Raw genomic sequence first — 18,841 nt, 5'->3', positions numbered from 1 at the left:
AGAAAAGCAGAATGTTACCTACAAGGGAACCTCCATAAGAATATCAGCTGATTTCTCTACAGAAACACTACAGGCCAGGAGGGAATGGCAAGAGATATTTCAAGTGCTCAAAGGAAAAACTATGCAACCTAGAATACTCTACCCAGCAAGAATATCATTTAAAATAGAAGGGGAAATAAAAATTTTTCCCAACAAACAAAAACTTAAAGAATACAGCAACACAAAACCCAGGTTAAAGGAAATATTGAAAGGGCTTCTCTAAACCAAAAAGAAAGGAAGGAAAGGGAAAAAAGAAAAGAAAAAAAAAAAAAAGAAGAAGAGGAAGAACTAGGACTGATGAAACCGCAATCAGAGAGCAGTCACTCAAATAAGCCAGCAAACAGATTTAATCATGAACATGCTTCACACAAAATAAAATTAAAAAGAAAAAAAGAAAAAAGTCATCAAAACCATAAAATGTGGGCAAGGGATATTAGGAAATAAATAACCCTTTTTGTTTGTATGTTTCTTTTATTAATTTTAATATAGTAATGAAGTGTTTGAACTTACAGGACCATCAGGCTAAAAGACACAATTATGGGAAGGGGTTAGCACACTTAAAAAACAGGGCAACCTCAAGCCAAAAGCAAATATTGCATTTGCAAAAAATGAAAAAAAAAAAAAAAACACTCAAGGAGATAATAACAGGAGACCATCCAACCAAAAAAAAAAAAAAAAAAAAAAAAAGGAAGAATGGAGAACCATAGACTCAACTGGAACAGGAGGTTCAAATGGCAATAAATAATCATCTATCAATTATCACCTTAAATGTCAATGGACTGAATGCCCCAATCAAAAGACACAGAGTGGCTGAGTGGATAAAAAGGCAAAAACCTTCAATATGCTGCCTACAAGAAACTCACCTTAGGACAAAAGATACATATAGATTGAAAGTGAAAGGGTGGGGAAAAATATTTCACGCCAATAGACATGACAGAAAAGCAGGAGTCGCGACGCTCATATCAGACAAAATAGACTTTAAAACAAAAGACATAAAGAAAGACAAAGAAGGACACTACTTAATGATTAAGGGATCCATCCAAGGAGAGGATGTTACTATCATCAACATATTTGCCCCAAATACAGGAGCACCCAGATACATACAACAAATATTAACAGACATAAAGGGAGATATTGATGAGAATACAATCATAGTAGGAGACTTTAACACCCCCCTCACATCAATGGACAGATCCTCTAGACAGAAAACCAATAAAGCAACAGAGATCCGAAAGGAAACAATAGAAAAGTTAGACTTCATTGATATCTTCAGGACACTACATCCAAAAACATCAGAATACACATTCTTCTCAAATGCTCATGGAACATTCTCAAGAATCGACCACATATTGGGACACAAAGCTAACCTCAATAAATTTAGGAGCATAGAAATTATCTCAAGTATCTTCTCTGACCACAATGCCATGAAATTAGAAACCAACCATGGGAAAAGGAAAGAGAAAAAACCTACTACATGGAGACTCAACAACATGCTACTAAAAAACCAATGGGTCAATGAGGAAATCAAGGAGGAAATTAAAAAATACCCTGAGACAAATGATAATGAAGACACAACCTCTCAAAATCTATGGGATGCTGCGAAAGCAGTGCTCAGAGGGAAATTTATAGCAATACAGGCCTTTCTCAAAAAAGAAGAAAGATCCCAAATTGACAACTTAACCCTCCACCTAAACGAATTAGAAAAAGAAGAACAAAAAGTCCTAAAGTCAGCAGAAGGAAGGAAACTATAAAGATAGAAGAAGAAATCAATAAAATAGAGACTCAAAAAACAATAGAGAAAATTAATACAACCAAGAGCTGGTTCTTTGAAAAGGTGAACAAAATTGACAAACCCCTGGCCAGACTCACTAAAAAGAGGAGAGAAAGAACCCAAATAACCAAAGTTATAAATGAAAAAGGAAAAATCACAACGGACACAGCAGAAATACAAAAAAAAAAAAAAAAAAAAAGACACACAAGAGAATACTATGAACAACTATATGCCAACAAGTTTGACAATCTGGAAGAAATGGACAATTTTCTAGAATCTTACAGCCTGCCAAAACTGAATCAAGAAGAAACAGACCAACTGAACAGACCCATCACTAGAAATGAAATTGAAGAGGTCATAAAGTCACTCCCTACAAATAAAAGTCCAGGACCAGATGGCTTCACAGGTGAATTCTATCAAACATATAAAGAGGAATTGGTGCCCATCCTCCTTAAACTCTTTCAAAAGGTTGAAGAAGAAGGAATACTCCCAAAGACATTCTATGATGCCACCATTACCCTCATTCCAAAACCAGACAGAGATACCACCAAAAAAGAAAACTATCGGCCAATATCATTGATGAATACAGATGCAAAAATTCTCAACAAAATCTTAGCCAACCGAATCCAACAACATACCAAAAAATTATACACCATGACCAGGTAGGGTTCATCCCAGGTTCACAAGGATGGTTCAACATATGCAAATCAATCAGCATCATACACCACATTAACAAAAAAAAGTCAAAAATCATATGATCATCTCAATAGACACAGAAAAAGCATCTGACAAAGTCCAACATCCATTCATGATCAAGACCCTTGCCAAAGTGGGTATAGAGGGAACATTCCTGAATATAATCAAAGCCATTTATGATAAACCCACAGCAAATATAATCCTCAATGGGGAAAAACTGAAAGCCTTCTCACTCAAATCTGAAACAAGAGAGGGATGCCCACTGCCACCACTGCTCTTCAACATGGTTTTGGAAGTCCTAGCCACAGCAGTTAGACAAACAAAAGAAATAAAAAGCATCCATATAGGAAGAGAAGAAATAAAACTGTCACTGTATGCAGATGACATGATACTATACATAGAAAACCCGAAGGACTCAACCCCAAAACTCCTTGAACTGATTAATAAATTCAGCAAAGTAGCAGGATATAAGATTAACATTCAGAAGTCAGTTGCATTTCTGTATACCAGCAATGAAACATTAGAAAAGGAATACAAAAATACGATACCTTTTAAAATTGCACCTCACAAAATCAAATACCTCGGAATACACCTGACCAAGGAGGTAAAGGACCTATGTGCTGAGAACTATAAAACTTTAATCAAAGAAATCAAAGAAGATGTAAAGAAATGGAAAGATATTCCATGTTCCTGGATTGGAAAAATCAACCTTGTAAAAATGGCCATACTACCCAAAGCAATCTACAGATTCAATGCAATCCCTATCAAATTACCCATGACATTTTTCACAGAACTAGAACAAACAATCCAAACATTTATATGGAACAACAAAAGACCCAGAATCGCCAAAGCAATCCTGAGAAACAAAAACCAAGCAGGAGGCATCACTCTCCCAGACTTCAAGAAATACTACAAAGCCACAGTCATCAAAACAGTGTGGTATTGGTATCAAAACAGACAGACAGAACAATGGAACAGAATAGAGAATCTGGAAATAAACCCTGACACCTATGGTCAATTAATCTTTGACAAGGGAGGCAAGAACATCAAATGGGAAAAAGAAAGTCTATTCAGCAAGCATTGCTGGGAAACCTGGACAGCTGCATGCAAAGCAATGAAACTAGAACACACCCTCACACCATGCACCAAAATAAACTCCAAATGGCTGAAAGACTTCAATATACGACAGGACACCATCAAACTCCTAGAAGAAAACATAGGCAAAACACTCTCTGACATCAACATCATGAATATTTTCTCAGGTCAGTCTCCCAAAGCAATAGAAGTTAGAGCAAAAATAAACCCATGGGACCTCATCAAACTGAAAAGCTTTGGCACAGCAAAGGAAACCCAAAAGAAACCAAAAAGACAACTTACAGAATGGGAGAAAATAGTTTCAAATGATGCAACGGACAAGGGCTTAATCTCTAGAATATATAAACAACTTATACAACCCAACAGCAAAAAAGCCAATCAATCAATGGAAAAATGGGCAAAAGACCTGAATAGACATTTCTCCAAGGAAGATATACAGATGGCCAACAAACACATGAAAAAATGCTCAACATCGCTGATTATAAGAGAAATGCAAATCAAAACTACCATGAGATATCACCTCACACCAGTCAGAATGGCCATCACTCATAAGTCCACAAATAACAAGTGCTGGAGGGGCTGTGGAGAAGGGAACCCTCCTGCACTGTTGGTGGGAATGTAAACTGGTACAGCCACTATGGAGAACAGTTTGGAGATACCTTAGAAATCTATACATAGAACTTCCATATGACCCCGCAATCCCACTCTTGGGCATCTATCCAGACAAAACTCTCCTTAAAAGAGACACGTGCACCCGCATGTTCATGGCAGCACTATTCGCAATAGCCAGGATATGGAACCAACCCAAATGTCCATCGACAGATGATTTGATTCGGAAGATGTTGTATATAGACACAATGGAATACTACTCAGCCATAAAAAAGAATGACATCATGCCATTTGCAGCAACATGGATGGAACTAGAGACTCTCATCCTGAGTGAAATGAGCCAGAAAGACAAAGACAAATACCATATGATATCACTTATAACTGGAATCTAATACCCAGCACAAATGAACATATCTTCAGAAAAGAAAATCATGGACTTGGAGAAAAGACTTGTGGCTGCCTGATGGGAGGGGCAGGGAGTGAGAGGGATCGGGAGCTTGGGCTTATCAGACACAACTTAGAATAGATATACAAGGAGATCCTGCTGAATAGCATTGAGAACTTTGTCTAGATACTCATGTTGCAACAGAAGAAAGGGTGGGGGAAAAATGTAATTGTAATGTATACATGTAAGGATAACCTGACCCCCTTGCTGTACAGTGGGAAAATAAAAAAAAATTATAAAAAAAACTAAAATAAAATAAAATACGGAAAGGAATGAATGACATATTTCATGAGATATTTTTAATAGGATTGAGTAGGATGCCAGCTTATTCTATTTTCTTCAGTCTATTTTATTTAATATCAGGAGAGTATATTACATGCATCCTAAGTACCCTTGGAAACTTTTCCTACCACCTGTCTTTGAGCTCATTCAGAAATCAAATCTGTTATATGTTAGACTCTGGGTTAAAAAGATAAAAAAGAAGTCACCAAAATAAGGTGAGAATAGTCTAAAAAAAGTACAGACAGATGTAAGTCAATAACTATATTGATCAGCTACACCTGTTATGATAAAGCTCTGCCATGAATATAGTGGTGGTATAAGGATAGAGTGGGACTCAAAGTCACTTAGGAGGAATTTCATATAAGAGAGAGTTTTTGAACTGACATCTGACAGATATGTAGAATCTATTGATTGAGAACTTATTAAATATTATGTACCATGGTAAATATTTAACCTACTAATCTCTTCCTGCCCCATCAAATGTTCTAGGAGCTGGCATTATTATATTTTTACACAAATAAATATATTGTTATTCAAATAAAGTGCTATCTTAAAAAATTTAGTTCATGTCACTAATTTACGTAGCTAGTAAATGATGTTGTCAGCGTTCTGATTTGGCTCTGATGTCATAAGTGTCATTTCATAAACTTATCTAATTATGCTGTTTCTTGCTCTCTATGATGATAAGACTAACAATAACTAAAATTTTGTATGATACTTAAAATGATTTCAAAGTACTTAGCCAGCATTTTTTTTTTTTTTTTTTTTTTGTCTTTTTGTCTTTTTAGGGCTGCACCCGCAGCATATGGAGGTTCCCAGGCTAGGGGTCTAGTTGGAGTTGTAGCCGCTGGCCTATGCCACAGTGGTAGCAACACCAGATCTGAGCCACATCTGTGACCCACACCACAGCTCACAGCAATGCCAGATCCTTGACCCACTGAGTGAGGCCAGGGATCGAACATGTAACTTCATAGTTCCTAGTCAGATTCGTTTCTGCTGTGCCGCCATGGGAACTCCTTAGCCAGTATTTTTATTTTATTCCTTTGCATACTGAATTAGGCAAGATGAATATTACACTCCCCTGTCCATCCTACTCCTCTCATGTAAATGAGGAAAGCAAGGGTGAAATAGTTTAAATGATGTGCACAAAGTCTCGTAATTAATACTTGACAAAATAGGAACCAGAATCCTTATTATAGCCCAGACCCCTTTCCATAACACCCTGATGCTTATTGAGTTAAATGTTAAAATTTGAAAAAAATATTATAAATACTCTTCTTTTTCTTTAGGACCTAGGTTATATTATCAAAGATGGGTAGAATAGAACTTGAGATCTATAAGCTTCTCCTTACTGGTTAGGATGAAAATAGTTTGGATGGTTTTGAATCTCAAACACTTGATATTGGTGTAGGTATATACACATGTTGGGGGAGAAGGAGCTGTAATGATAAATAGGTGATCATACCATCCAAAGTGGAATAATTTTAAGAGTTAGAGGAGGTGCTCACTGGACATGATACTGAGAAATAACAAACATAAGTTGGAACAGTCCTGGGAAAATTGGAACCTATGGTCATTCTAGGGATTGGGAAGTAGGGTTTATTAAGAAGTCCTAATTATTTATGGGAGTTGCTAAGCCTTAAGCTAGTATTTAGTTTTTGACTTTGTCTTTCCTCCCAATATCCCACACATCTTGTGGGAGAGTGATTCCATACGTAGCTATTGGTTATTGGTCAAGTTTGTACCTTGCTTGCCTATTCTCTTCTCTCAAGTAGATTATAAAAGAACATGTTTCCAGCAGACCGACCCTGCATTTTGATAGTATAAAACCAAGCAATTACTTTGATTATTATATAGTTGATTTAAAGTCTACTTTTAGTGCTTATACAATTTTCTTGTACCTTTGCAAATTTATTGTAATTTCTGGATAACCAAGAACCTTAAAGCCTTTTATCCAATCTGCTCTCAAAAAAAAAAAAAAAAAAAAAAGAAAAAGAAAAAAGGTATCTCGATTTTTTTCAAGATCCCTATTTTAACTTCTTGATCTCTGGGTTCTTTAACATGAGAAACTAATTGTTACATGTTTGTGTCTCCTCACCAAATTCAAATGCTAAACTCCTAACCTTAAGTACCTCTGAGTGTGACTATATTGGCAGATAAGGTCTTTAGAGAAGTGATTAAATTAAAATGATGTCTTTAGGGTAGACTGTAATCCAATCTGGTTAGTATCCTTATAAGAAAAGGAGATTTGACTACATTGAGAAACACTGGAAATGTGTGCAGGTGTGAATAGAGGAAAGACCATGTGAGTCATAATGAGAAGGCAGCCATCTGCAAACCAAGCAGAGAGGTTTCAGAATGAAACAGCCCTCTTAACTCCTGGGTCTTGGATTTCTAGCCTACAAAACTGAGAAAATAATTCTTGTTGTTGAAGTCATACACTCTGTAGTATTTTGTTATAGCATCCCTAGGAAACTAATACACAAATTATCATTCATTACTACATTAGTACAGTTTGTGTACTCTTTCTTTTCATTTCTGTAGATCCACAAATTCCTTCCTAGTGGAGTTGTTGCTAGAACAGTTCTTACTCTTTCATTCCATGTTTGCAATGTTATTAGAGTATTCCCAGCAAGAGTAAAACATTCAGCAGATTCATATGTCTGTGTATTAAACAAATAGTCCTTGAGTGCTTTCTATGATCCAGGCATTTTTCTTTTCTTTTTTGCTTTTCCTTTCTTTTTTTTTTTTTTCTTTTTAGGGCCACGCAGATGACAAATGGAAGTTCCCAGGCTAGGGGTCAAATCAATCAGAGCTGTAGCTGCCAGCCTATACCGCAGCCACAGGAACTCAGGATCTGAGCCTCCTCTGTTACCTACACCACAGCTCACAGCAGGGCTGCATCCTCAACCCATTGAGAGAGGCCAGGGATCAAACCCGCATCCTTATATATACTAGTCAGATTCGTTTCTGCTGAGCCAAGGCAGAAATTCCAGGTTTAGGCACTTTTCAAGCACTATGGCAAATCCCAAGATGTAATTTGACTTTCAAATCATTAAAAATAACAACAATATCTAAAAATTAGTCATGTATTAGAACTTTTTTTGACACTTTTTATTACTTAGCAAATGTTTAATTTCTTTGTGGCAACTGCATTTTAAGAGAGAAAAATTCCATGCATTTAAAACAGTGTTTACCTAAAAGGTTTAAAAATTGTTCCGAAATGCATTTTCTTTAAATATAGAAATTTCTAAATTTAATGATTCTCATGTATAAAAATTAGTCTCAGGATAGTTTGTTGTTTTATATTTTAAAAAGTCAAAATTAGAGCTTTCAAAGGTTTTGTTTCAGATATTTTTCACATGGCAAGCGCTCCCTAAATGTTGTTTGACAATATTAGCATTCTGCTGTCCATTGGCATAGCTATAATATTAAAACCTTGATGAGGCTATCAATATTTTAGTAAAAATTGTTGTAAGAACATTTTTTTCCCATGTAGCTCAAGATGACAGAATAAGCCTTGTATCTATCTGGTTTGGTAAGTTTCAGGAATACAGTGATTGTTTATTGTGCTCTTCTATTGTGTTCTGCAATGGACAGAATATGAGCTAATCCTTTGGTGGTCTAGTGACACTTTCACAGTTAATGTTCTTTCTTATTAACAAATGTCAGAAACTGAGATAAGGAGGGAGTTTGAGGTTGGAATTTGCCTCCTATAGGAACACATCTTTTAGCTCTTAGGGATTTAGCCACTTTTAATATTTTAATGAAGGCTTTTTGTGTGCCTATGCTACTTAATATTCCAAATTAAGGCCAATTCTCCTGATATGCACATGTAACTCCCATTATGCACCATCAAGAGAAGTGTGGTAGAAAAGCCTCTATCTCTATGGAACAGCACATGCATTTAGTATAGAAGGTCAACAATCACACTTTAACTAAGCTAAGACTACTTAATGAGAGCTTCAGTGCTTCAGTAAAAGTGTTTTACATTTTAGTAAAAGCACCAGAGTTGGATAATGATAAGTTTCAATATGTTCTCAGTCAAAGATAATTTCATAGTTATTCGAATGTCATTCTCAGGTTCCAAAGGAATAACACGTGCAATTATGATGTGAAGGTTACCGCAGTATTTTCAGAAAAGTATAGATTTAAGCTTTAATGGCTAATATAACTTGGTTAACTGCCACAGTACTTCCATTTAGGCCCAAATATCCTGAATTCACTAGCTTCTTTTCTAAAGACTGGTGATCTGCCACTAGGAGGGAGAGATTAAAAAATCTGGAAGGAAATTATTCAGCTATCTTAACTAATACTTGATTAAATTAAAAAATAACTAGGATAAGAATTGTTTAAGGGAGAAAAACTGAGCAATATATTGCAGTTTCTAGAGATGAACAAAAGAAAGTGTTGGGGCAGGATACTATTAGAGAAAATTTAATCCTTATTAAACTTCCCAGACATTTTATTTGCCGTGCAGAGCAAATAACCAGAAATATTTCTCTACTTAACATTCTGCACATTTAAGGGTGTTAGTATGGTCCTGAAAGAACTGCTTATATACATTACTGTGAAAATGGAAAGTATTAGGATATTTCATTGAAAGAAATTAAGAGCAATTAAGGAAGAGATGTAAATGTCTACCTTTCTCTTAAGAAATGTCAAATTCATATAGTCTCTAGACCAGAATTGATCTTGGATAAAACTGATGAAGATGACAACCTTCTAATGGTATATTTGAGAAACTCTAAGCTAAATATTTAGGAATCAAATTATATCCCCACAGGTACCACCCTTGTTGCTTCATTTCTAAGTTAAGCCACTGCTCCTGAGTGCTAATAAGGCCAAAACTGAAAGGAGTCCAGGAGATTACAAAGCACATAACCTTCATTTTATAATGAGTAAGTTGGAGGCTCATGGCCTTATAATGACCTATTAGTATCTTACTGTGAAGTTTATAAGATCCTTTACAAAAGATGACTGGCTATAAATGCTTTGTTAGTGGAGAGGTTGTTTAGAAGTCCAAAGAAACAGCTACTGCCTTAGGATGTGTTCCTTCATAACAAACTACCACAAAACTTAGAAGTATAAAGCTACAACCATTTTATTATGCTCATGGAATGATTCAAGGACAGAGGTTATTCAAAAGTCTCAAGGCTGAAAGAGTTTGGGTTGGAAGATCCCCTTTTAAGATTTTTCATTTACCTACCTGACACCTACACCAGAATGACAGAAGAATGGGCATAGCTAGGAATGTTAATTGGGAGGTCTACATGATTACACTCCATCATGGCAGTCTTGAAGTTAGATTTGTGACATAGTTCCTCATGGCTACACGAGCTGACCTTCCAGTAAAGATGTAAATTACATAGTTTTTTCTTTTTTTTTTTTAAATGACTTAGCTTTGAAAGTCACATAGAGTATTATGTTGGTCAATGGAGGCACAATATTGCCCAGATTCAAGGGCGAGAACATGGGTTCCTCCTATCAATGGGAAGAGTGTTAAAGAATTTATGAATATGTTTTGAAACTGCATCAGAGTGGGAGAGAATGAAGACAGTGAGGTAGTTCAAACTCGAGATGATCAGTGATATTAATCATAAACTTTCCCTATTGCTGTCTCTACTTAAAAATTTTTTATTTAGAAGAAATAAAAGCAAAAGGAAATGTCAAGTAGATGAGATCTCTGTCTTTAAAAATTTTGTTGTATTTTTTGTTAAATAATGTTTACTCCCAGGACTTAATGTGAAAAGCTGGGGTCTAGTATCTTTCTGACAATCAGAGGTAATGACTAGAAAATGAACATTGGGGCGAGAAAAAAGGGTGCATATTTCATTCATGGTGATTGTTTAAAACTGTAACTCAAGATACCTTGCCTAAATGTTATGTTGGTGTTAAGTGAAAGTATTACAGATAGATTTTTTGCCTTTCGGGCTTGAAACTTTTAACTTTTTTCCCCCTTTCTTTCTGCTGTTTACATACAAGGTTATAAATCTCACAGTTAAGACAAAGTAAATTGACATAGCTATTTAAAGAGAATAAATGCTGAATAGGACAAAGGATTCAATTTAATTAGTCAGAGTGAATTCTTTAACCCAGTCAAGATTCCTTTTATTACTTGCTTGAGTGGGTTTGGTTGATCTGTTGGCAGTATCTGCTGAAGTAGGCAGGTTTCTTGAAGTAGGAAATGTGCACCTGTAGCAAGGGTCATTTAAATGGTCAGGAAAGGCTTGAATAAAATTTGGCAAGTTAAATTTTGGTGGTTCATGTTAGCTAGGCCAAAGGCCTTAAAACTGAAATGGGTCACATGCTTTTTGAGGAAGAGCTAAACTAGGGAGCTGTGGGGAGCCGTCTTGTATTGTGAATGGGAATGAGCTGTGAGAGATGAGGATGAAATTGGGAATTGAAAAAAAGAGGTAGAGAGACAGGGAGGCAGAGATTGCCAGAAGTGCAGCCAATGTGCCGAAAACAGAGGTGAAAAAATACCTGGCTCCACAGAATTGTCAACAGGAAACCTTGTCTTTCCCAATGGCTCTCTAGTCCCTGTTTTTTGCCCTTTATTAAGCATGGACAGTAACTCTCATTTCAGTGAAACACCCATACTCCAAAAATTCATTTAAAACAAATTTAAAATTGCTTGAATATGTATTCTTTGTACCAAATAGTACTAAGACTTACTGCTTATGTTCAAAACAGTATGCTTATCATTGTGGATGGAGATGAAGTTAATAAATTTGAATTAGACATTGATCTTTTTCTAATGGAGGCCACAAATTGAGAAAGGAGGTAAAATACTATGATAGTCCCTCCATTATCAATGATTTCATTTTCCATGGTTTCAGTTTCTCATGGTCAACCATTGTATGAAAATATTAAATGGAAAATTTCAGAAAGGAATAGTTCATGAATTTTAAAGTGTATGTTGTTTGGGTATTAGGATGAAATCTTGCACTTTTCTGCTCTGTATGACCACAGAATCCCCAACCACTGATGTTGTCTGCTCTTGTTATTCAATCATCAACATTGTTATGATGTCCTTGATGGTCCAGAATCACCTGAAGTAGATGATCCTTCTTATGATTTATCTTCAGAAGTTAAGTAGTAGCCTAATGCTGTGCAGACAATACCTAAGTCATTTACATCACTTCATCTCATCACATAGGCATTATTATCACCTCTCATCATCACAAAAAGAATGGTGAGTATGGTACTAAAAGATATTTTAAGAGTGAGAAAAAAGAAAGGGAGAGAGAGACCTTATTCACATAAACTTTTATTACAGTATTTTGTCATAATTGTTCTATTTTATTACTAGTTATTGTTGTTAATCTCTTACTATGTCTAATTTACAAGCTAAACTTTATCATATGTATGTGTATTTAGGGAAGAAACAGTGTATATAAGGTTAGGTACTATTCAAAGTTTTAGACATCTACTTGAGAGTCTTGAGAACATATTCCCCCCTGGATAAGTGGGACTACTGTACACAAATAACTGCACTAGAGTGTATAATATATAAGGCATCTTAAAAGGGGGCGAGTCATTCATTTGATAATGATCTAGGGACTTGAAATATATTTGTCATCAAAACATATTAAAAGACCTTTTATTGTATATCTTATATCCTAGTGGAAAGAGATGAATAAATACACATAATGTAAGTAAGTTAGCATATTATAAGGTGACTAGTACCACAGTTAAAAAAATAGAACAGGTAGAAGATATAAAGAGTATAGGGTGAAGAGAGTTACAATTTAAAATTTGGGGTCAGAGCAGGCATCATGAAAAAGGTGGTATTTACAGAAAGGCTTGATAGAGTGAGGAAGTTAGTTATGAGAACATCATAAAGATTTTAGACAGATAAGGCAGTCACTGAAAATGCCCCATAGTGGAGTATGCCTGGCATATGTGAGGGATGGAAAAGAGATGAGTGTAGCTTCACTAGAATGAACAACGGAGAAAGGAGTAAACAATGAAATTAGATAGGTAATGAAAATGATGATTCACATAGGTCTTTGAAGATTACTTTCTACTGAATTCACAAATGGTAAGAATAAAAACTTAGTGACCAGTTAGGAGGATGTTACTAAAATCAACACAGGGAAATATTGGTGTATGAGACCAGGTGAAAGCAAAAGAATTATTAAGAAGTAGTGTAATTCTAAATGACTACATGATGGATTGGAAGGATTTGTGAAAGAAAAAGACATTTAAGAGACTATTTCTTTTTTGGTCTGAGCTGCTACAAGGGTGGTATTCTTACCTCTGAGAAGGAAGGGCAATTTTGAGTGGAAGAGCAGAAGTTCAGTTTTGGGTGTGTTATGTGAAATGCCTATTAAACTTCTCCCTAGGAGTAGGAGGGATTTTGAATGTATAAAATGGGGAGGGAAGATTGTCAAATTTATACTAAAAAGGAATGGGATGAGCAATATATGAATGAGGAACAGCAAGTATTTTACTTTGACTGTTAGTAATATATATCAGTGTTTAGCAATAGGCTGCATGGATAACATAGACACTATTATACTGCATAATAGAGAGCTAGGTAAGGATTTTGCACAAGGAGTGACAAGGTGAAATGGTGCTTTAAGAGGTTAGATTGAAAAGGGTTGAATTTTATTTAAGAAAAATGGGTTAGAGATTAAGTTATGTGATATGTAAGAAAATATATATGTGTAAAATATACACATTATATATACTCTATACACTAGACCATATACAGTGTAATTCACTCATAATTCCTCATTTGATGGTTAATTTTATGTGTCAGTTTGACTGGATCATGAGGTACCCAGATATTTAGTTAAATATTATTCTGGTTGTTTCTAGAGGGTGTTTCTGCATGAGATTAACATTTTAATTGGTAGCCTGAATGAAACAGATTGCTCTCCTAATGTGGGTGAGCCACATCCACCCAATCAGTTGAAAGCCAGGACAAGAACCAAAATGCTGATCCTCCTACAAGTAAGGGGGTCTTCCTTCTGTTATTGCCTTTTACCTATGCTATTTTTTCCAGTCTTTGGACTGGAACTACATCATTGGCTATCCTGGTTTTCAGGCTTTCAGACTCAGACTAGAATTACACCGTCAACTTTCCTGGGTTTCTAGCCTGTCAACTGCAGATCTTGAGAATTATCGTCCATAATTGTGTGAGCCAATTTCATATAAGTCAGTCAGTCAGTCTCTCTCTCCCCCACCCCTGCCCTCTCCCTTCCCTCTTCCTCCCTTCCTCCTTTCCTCCCTCCTCCTCTCTCTTTGCATACACACCTAGAAACCCTATTAATTCTACCTAGATAATTCCAATACAATGTCTAGGAAATTAGGGGAAATATTAAATAAGTGTGATTTTAAAAAATAATGAAAAAGGAAAGATGTTGTAGTGGGTTGTGGCCTTGTATTAGCTGATCATTTTTAATGCCTGTTCTAGGATGGTAACTTTCTTGTGTCAAGGCTTATATTAACAGCTGATAGCTACTAGTCTTTCCTTTTATAATTGCACAAAAGCTTGCATTTTAAAGAATACGCTCTGTTTCTACGCTCATTCTAGTCATTAACTCATGATCTACTCATCTAAAATGTGCAGTGCTGAAATAAAAGAAGTGTTGCTCTCATTCAGTGTGTGACCTCTATGACACCTGCTATTACTGAGAAATTGATTTTTCTCTAGTTTATTTTGGAACCCATCTCTCTCATACCTATGTTGTATCATGGTGGCACACAGAGTTTTTTAGATAACACCCTACTTGTTTATATTTTGTCACTTTGTCATTGTCCCTAGAATATATAATACAGGCATATAGTCTGTTTTGTCCATTACCAAGTAACTGTACCTAGCACATAGTAAGTACTCAACAAATATTTGCTGATTAAAGGACTGATTGACTGACTGAATGTTGAGAATAGTGCTTTTAAATTAAGTGTAGCTTCATAAGAGTTCTCATGCTGTGAAACTTTTTAGCCCTAAGCTACTTCTGTTTTTGCATGATAAAATGTTCCTCCTGGAGATAGCAATGATGGTTCTATTTAAACATTTTCTATCAACTTCTTTGAGACCTTGAAAATTAAGAAAAGATTAATATGTTTGTTACATGTTACAAAGGGGGGAAGTAGGAGAAAGATGAGATTTGTAAAGGCATTACAAAGAACGTTTGAATAGACTTGGGATATTTATGTCAGTATTGACAAAATCTAACAAGCAGGAGATAATGATGCCAGTGATCATGAAATGGAGTATATGAGACCTATGTGAAATATTGTAGTGGAAGTATCAACGTGGTCTCATAACTGACTATAGGCAGAGGGCAAGATAATACAGAAACTAAAAAAATGAAAAACTTGTGTCGGTGATTTCAGAAAATGGTCAAGCAACAAGCAAAAACCAGGACATAATAGAAGTCATTTAAACTAGGAGTCTGAAAATAAAAATTTTTAAAAAATTAAAAAAAAAGAAAAAGGAGTTCCCATCTTGGGGCAGTGGAAACAAATCCCACTAGGAACTATGAGGTTGTAGGTTTGATCCCTGGCTTCCCTCAGTGGGTTAAGAATCCCATGTTTCTGTGAACTATGGTGTAGTTTGCAGACGCAGCTAGGATCTGGCATTGCTGTGGCTTTGATGTAGGCCGGCACCAATAGCTCTGATTTGACCCTTACCCTGGGAACCTCCATATGCCGGGGGGTACAGCCATAAAAAGCAAAACAAACAAACAAAGAAACAGCAAACAAACTAGGAGTCTGAGTTCAGCTTTGTGAATGAAATTTTGTTATGGTCTCAATAGTTTAAGCAAATGTATAGCTAGAAATAAGGATGAAGCACTAAGGTAATATATGTAGACTAGTTGGTGGGCCACAGAGAAGTAATCTTGAAAGCCTTGAGATTTAGTGAGGGATAGCTAAGCAAAAAGAAAAAAGTAATAATAAAAGAGGAGGAAATAGAGAAAAAGGGATGAGAACAGAATTTTTGGAATGCGATTAAGGAAAATGAACCTAAAAAAGACAGTAGAAGGAGTAGTTGTAGAAGGATTTTTGGGGAATCATAAGTGATAAGGTCAGGCAGCCATAATAGAGAATATCTCTAGTGGCAGATCAAATCATCTCCATAGAAGAAGTTGAAGGAAAAAAATTAAAGGAAATAATTGTATATCATTTATCTGATAAGGGTTTAGTATCCAGAATAAAGTACTCTTACAATTCAATAACTTATCAAGCAAAAAATAGAGAGGACTCAAATCAATAAAACTAGAAATGAAAAAGGAGAAGTAACAACGGACATCACAGAATTACAAAGGATTATAAGAGACTACTATAAGCAACTATACTCCAATAAAATGGAAAACCTAGAGTAAATAGAAAAATTCTTAGAAAAATACAATCTTCCAAGACTAAACCAAGATAGAATAGAAAAGAAGAATGGACCCATCACAAGAACTGAAATTGAAACAGTGATTAAAAAGCTTCCAACAAACAAAAGTCCAGGACCAGATGGCTTCACAGGTGAATTCTATCAAACATTTAGAGAAGAGCTAACACCTCTCCTTCTGAAACTATTTCAAAAAATTGCAGAGGAAGGGATACTCCCAAACTCATTCTATGAGGTCGCTGTCACCCTGGTACCAAAACCAGACAAAGACTTCACAAAGAAAGAAAACTACAGGCCAATTTCACTGATAAACATCAATGCAAAAATCCTCAACAAAATACTAGCAAACCGCATCCAACAATACATTGAAAGGACTGCACATGGTGATCAAGTGGGATTTATCCCAGGGATGCAAGGGTTCTTCAATATCTGCAAATCCATCGGTGTGATACACCACATTAACAAACTGAAGAATAATATGATCTTCTCAATAGAGGCAGAAAAAGGCAGCCTTTGACAAAATCCAACACCCATTTCTGATAAAAATCCCTTCAGATAGTGGGCATAGTGGGAACCTACCTCAACATGATAAAGGCCATATATGACAAACCCACAGCAAACATCATTCTCAATGGTGAAAAGCTGAAAGAATTCCCACTGAGATCAGGAACAAGACAAGGATGTCCATTCTCACCACTACTCTTCAACCTAGTTTTGGAAGTCCTAGCTGTAGCAATCAGAGAAGTAAAAGAGATAAAAGGAATCCAAATTGGAAAGGAAGAAGTAAAACCATCACTCTTTGCAGACGACATGATACTATACCTAGAGAATCCTAAAGACTCTACCAGAAAACTGTTAGAGCTCATCCACAAATTTGGCAAAGTTGCAGGATACAAAATCAATATACAAAAATCGACAGCATTTCTATACACTAACAATGAAAGGTCAGAAAGAGAAATCAGGGAAGCAATCCCGTTTACCATCGCATCCAAAAGAATCAAATACCTAAGAGTAAACCTCCCTAAAGAGACAAAAGACCTGTACTCTGAAAACTATAAGACACTGATGAAAGGAATTCAAAGATGACACAAATAAATGGAAAGATGTACCATGCTTGTGGATTGGAAGAGTTAATATCATCAAAATGACTATACTACCTAAGGCAATCTACAGATTCAATGCAATCCCTATGAAATGGCCAAGGACATTTTTCACAGAACTTGAACAAAATATTTTAAAGTTTGTTTGGAAGCACAAAAGACCCAGAATAGCCAAAGACATCCTGAAAAAGAAAAACGGAGCTGGAGGAATCAGGCTCCCAGACTTCAGACTAAACTACAAAGCAACAATCATGAAAACTGTATGGTATTGGCACAAAGACAGACATGTAGATCAGTGGAACAGGATAGAAAGCCCAGAATTCAACCCACGCACCTACAGCCAACTCATCTATGACAAAGGAGGCAAGGATATACAATGGAGAAAGGACAGCTTGTTCAGTAAGTGGTGCTGGGAAAACTGGACAGCCACATGGAAAAGGATGAAATTAGAACACTCCCTAACACCATACACAAAAATAAACTCAAAATGGATTAAGTACCTAGATATAAGACCAGACACTATCAAACTCTTAGAGGAAAACATAGGCCAAACACTCTCTGAAATAAACAAAAGCAACATCTTCTCAGATCCACCTCTTAGAGTATTGACAATAAAAACAAAAATAAACAAATGGACCTAATCAAACTGAAAAGTTTCTGCACAGCAAAGGAAACCCTAAACAACACAAAAAGACAACCCAGAGAGTGGGAGATTATCTTTGCAAATAAAGTGACTGACAAGGGATTAATCTCCAAAATTTATAAACACCTTCTGCTGCTCCATACCAAAAGAACAACCCCATCAAAAAATGGGCAGAAGATCTAAACAGACAGTTCTCCAAAGAAGACATGCAGATGGCCGAGAAACACATGAAAAGATGTTCAGCGTCACTCATTGTTAGAGAAATGCAAATCAAAACCACTCTGAGGTACCACCTTACACCAGCCAGAATGGCCATCATTAAAAAGTCTACAGACAATAAGTGCTGGAGAGGGTGTGGAGAAAAAGGAACCCTAGTACACTGAGGGTGGGATTGTACATTGGTGCAACCACTGTGGAAAACAGTATGGAGGTTCCTCAGAAAACTAGAAATGAAACTACCCTTTGATCCAGCAATCCCACTCCTGGCATCTATCCAGAGAAAACCACAACTCACAAAGACACATGTACTCCAATGTTCACTGCAGGACTATTTGCAATAGCCAAGACATGGAAACAACCTAAATGTCCATTGACAGAGGAGTGGATCCAGAAGATGTGGTACATATACACAATGGAATATTACCCAGCCATTAAAAAGAATGAAATACCGGCATTTTTAGTAACGTGGATGGACCTAGAAATCATCATGCTAAGTGAAGTCAGTCATACAATGAGACAGCAACACCAAATGCTTTCACTGACATGTGGAATCTGAGAAAAGGACAGACTGAACTTCTTTGCAGAA

The 18,841-nt window shown here is 36.1% G+C and overlaps 1 protein-coding gene across 10 annotated transcripts in view; it reads left to right on the top strand.

Moving 5' to 3' along the window:
• Nucleotides 1-18,841, top strand: part of LOC106504458 (uncharacterized) — a 1,793,907-nt gene that overhangs the window by 193,038 nt on the left and 1,582,028 nt on the right. The window contains exon 4 of one of the 10 annotated variants that reach the window (XR_014810749.1): nt 9,724-9,838. The exons of the other annotated variants lie outside the window; for them this stretch is intronic. The gene's annotated coding sequence lies outside the window, so the exon portion shown is untranslated. The remainder of the gene's footprint in view (nt 1-9,723; nt 9,839-18,841) is intronic. 10 annotated transcript variants of the gene reach the window in all.

Source organism: Sus scrofa, chromosome 7, assembly GCF_054392235.1.
Source record: "Sus scrofa isolate SSC_HxYL_T2T_F1_AM1 chromosome 7, Sscrofa_HxYL_maternal_Yorkshire_Landrace_v2.0, whole genome shotgun sequence".
Taxonomy (NCBI): domain Eukaryota; kingdom Metazoa; phylum Chordata; class Mammalia; order Artiodactyla; family Suidae; genus Sus; species Sus scrofa.
Note: the sequence above shows the minus strand (reverse complement) of the source record. Positions and strands in the feature narration are given on the sequence as shown.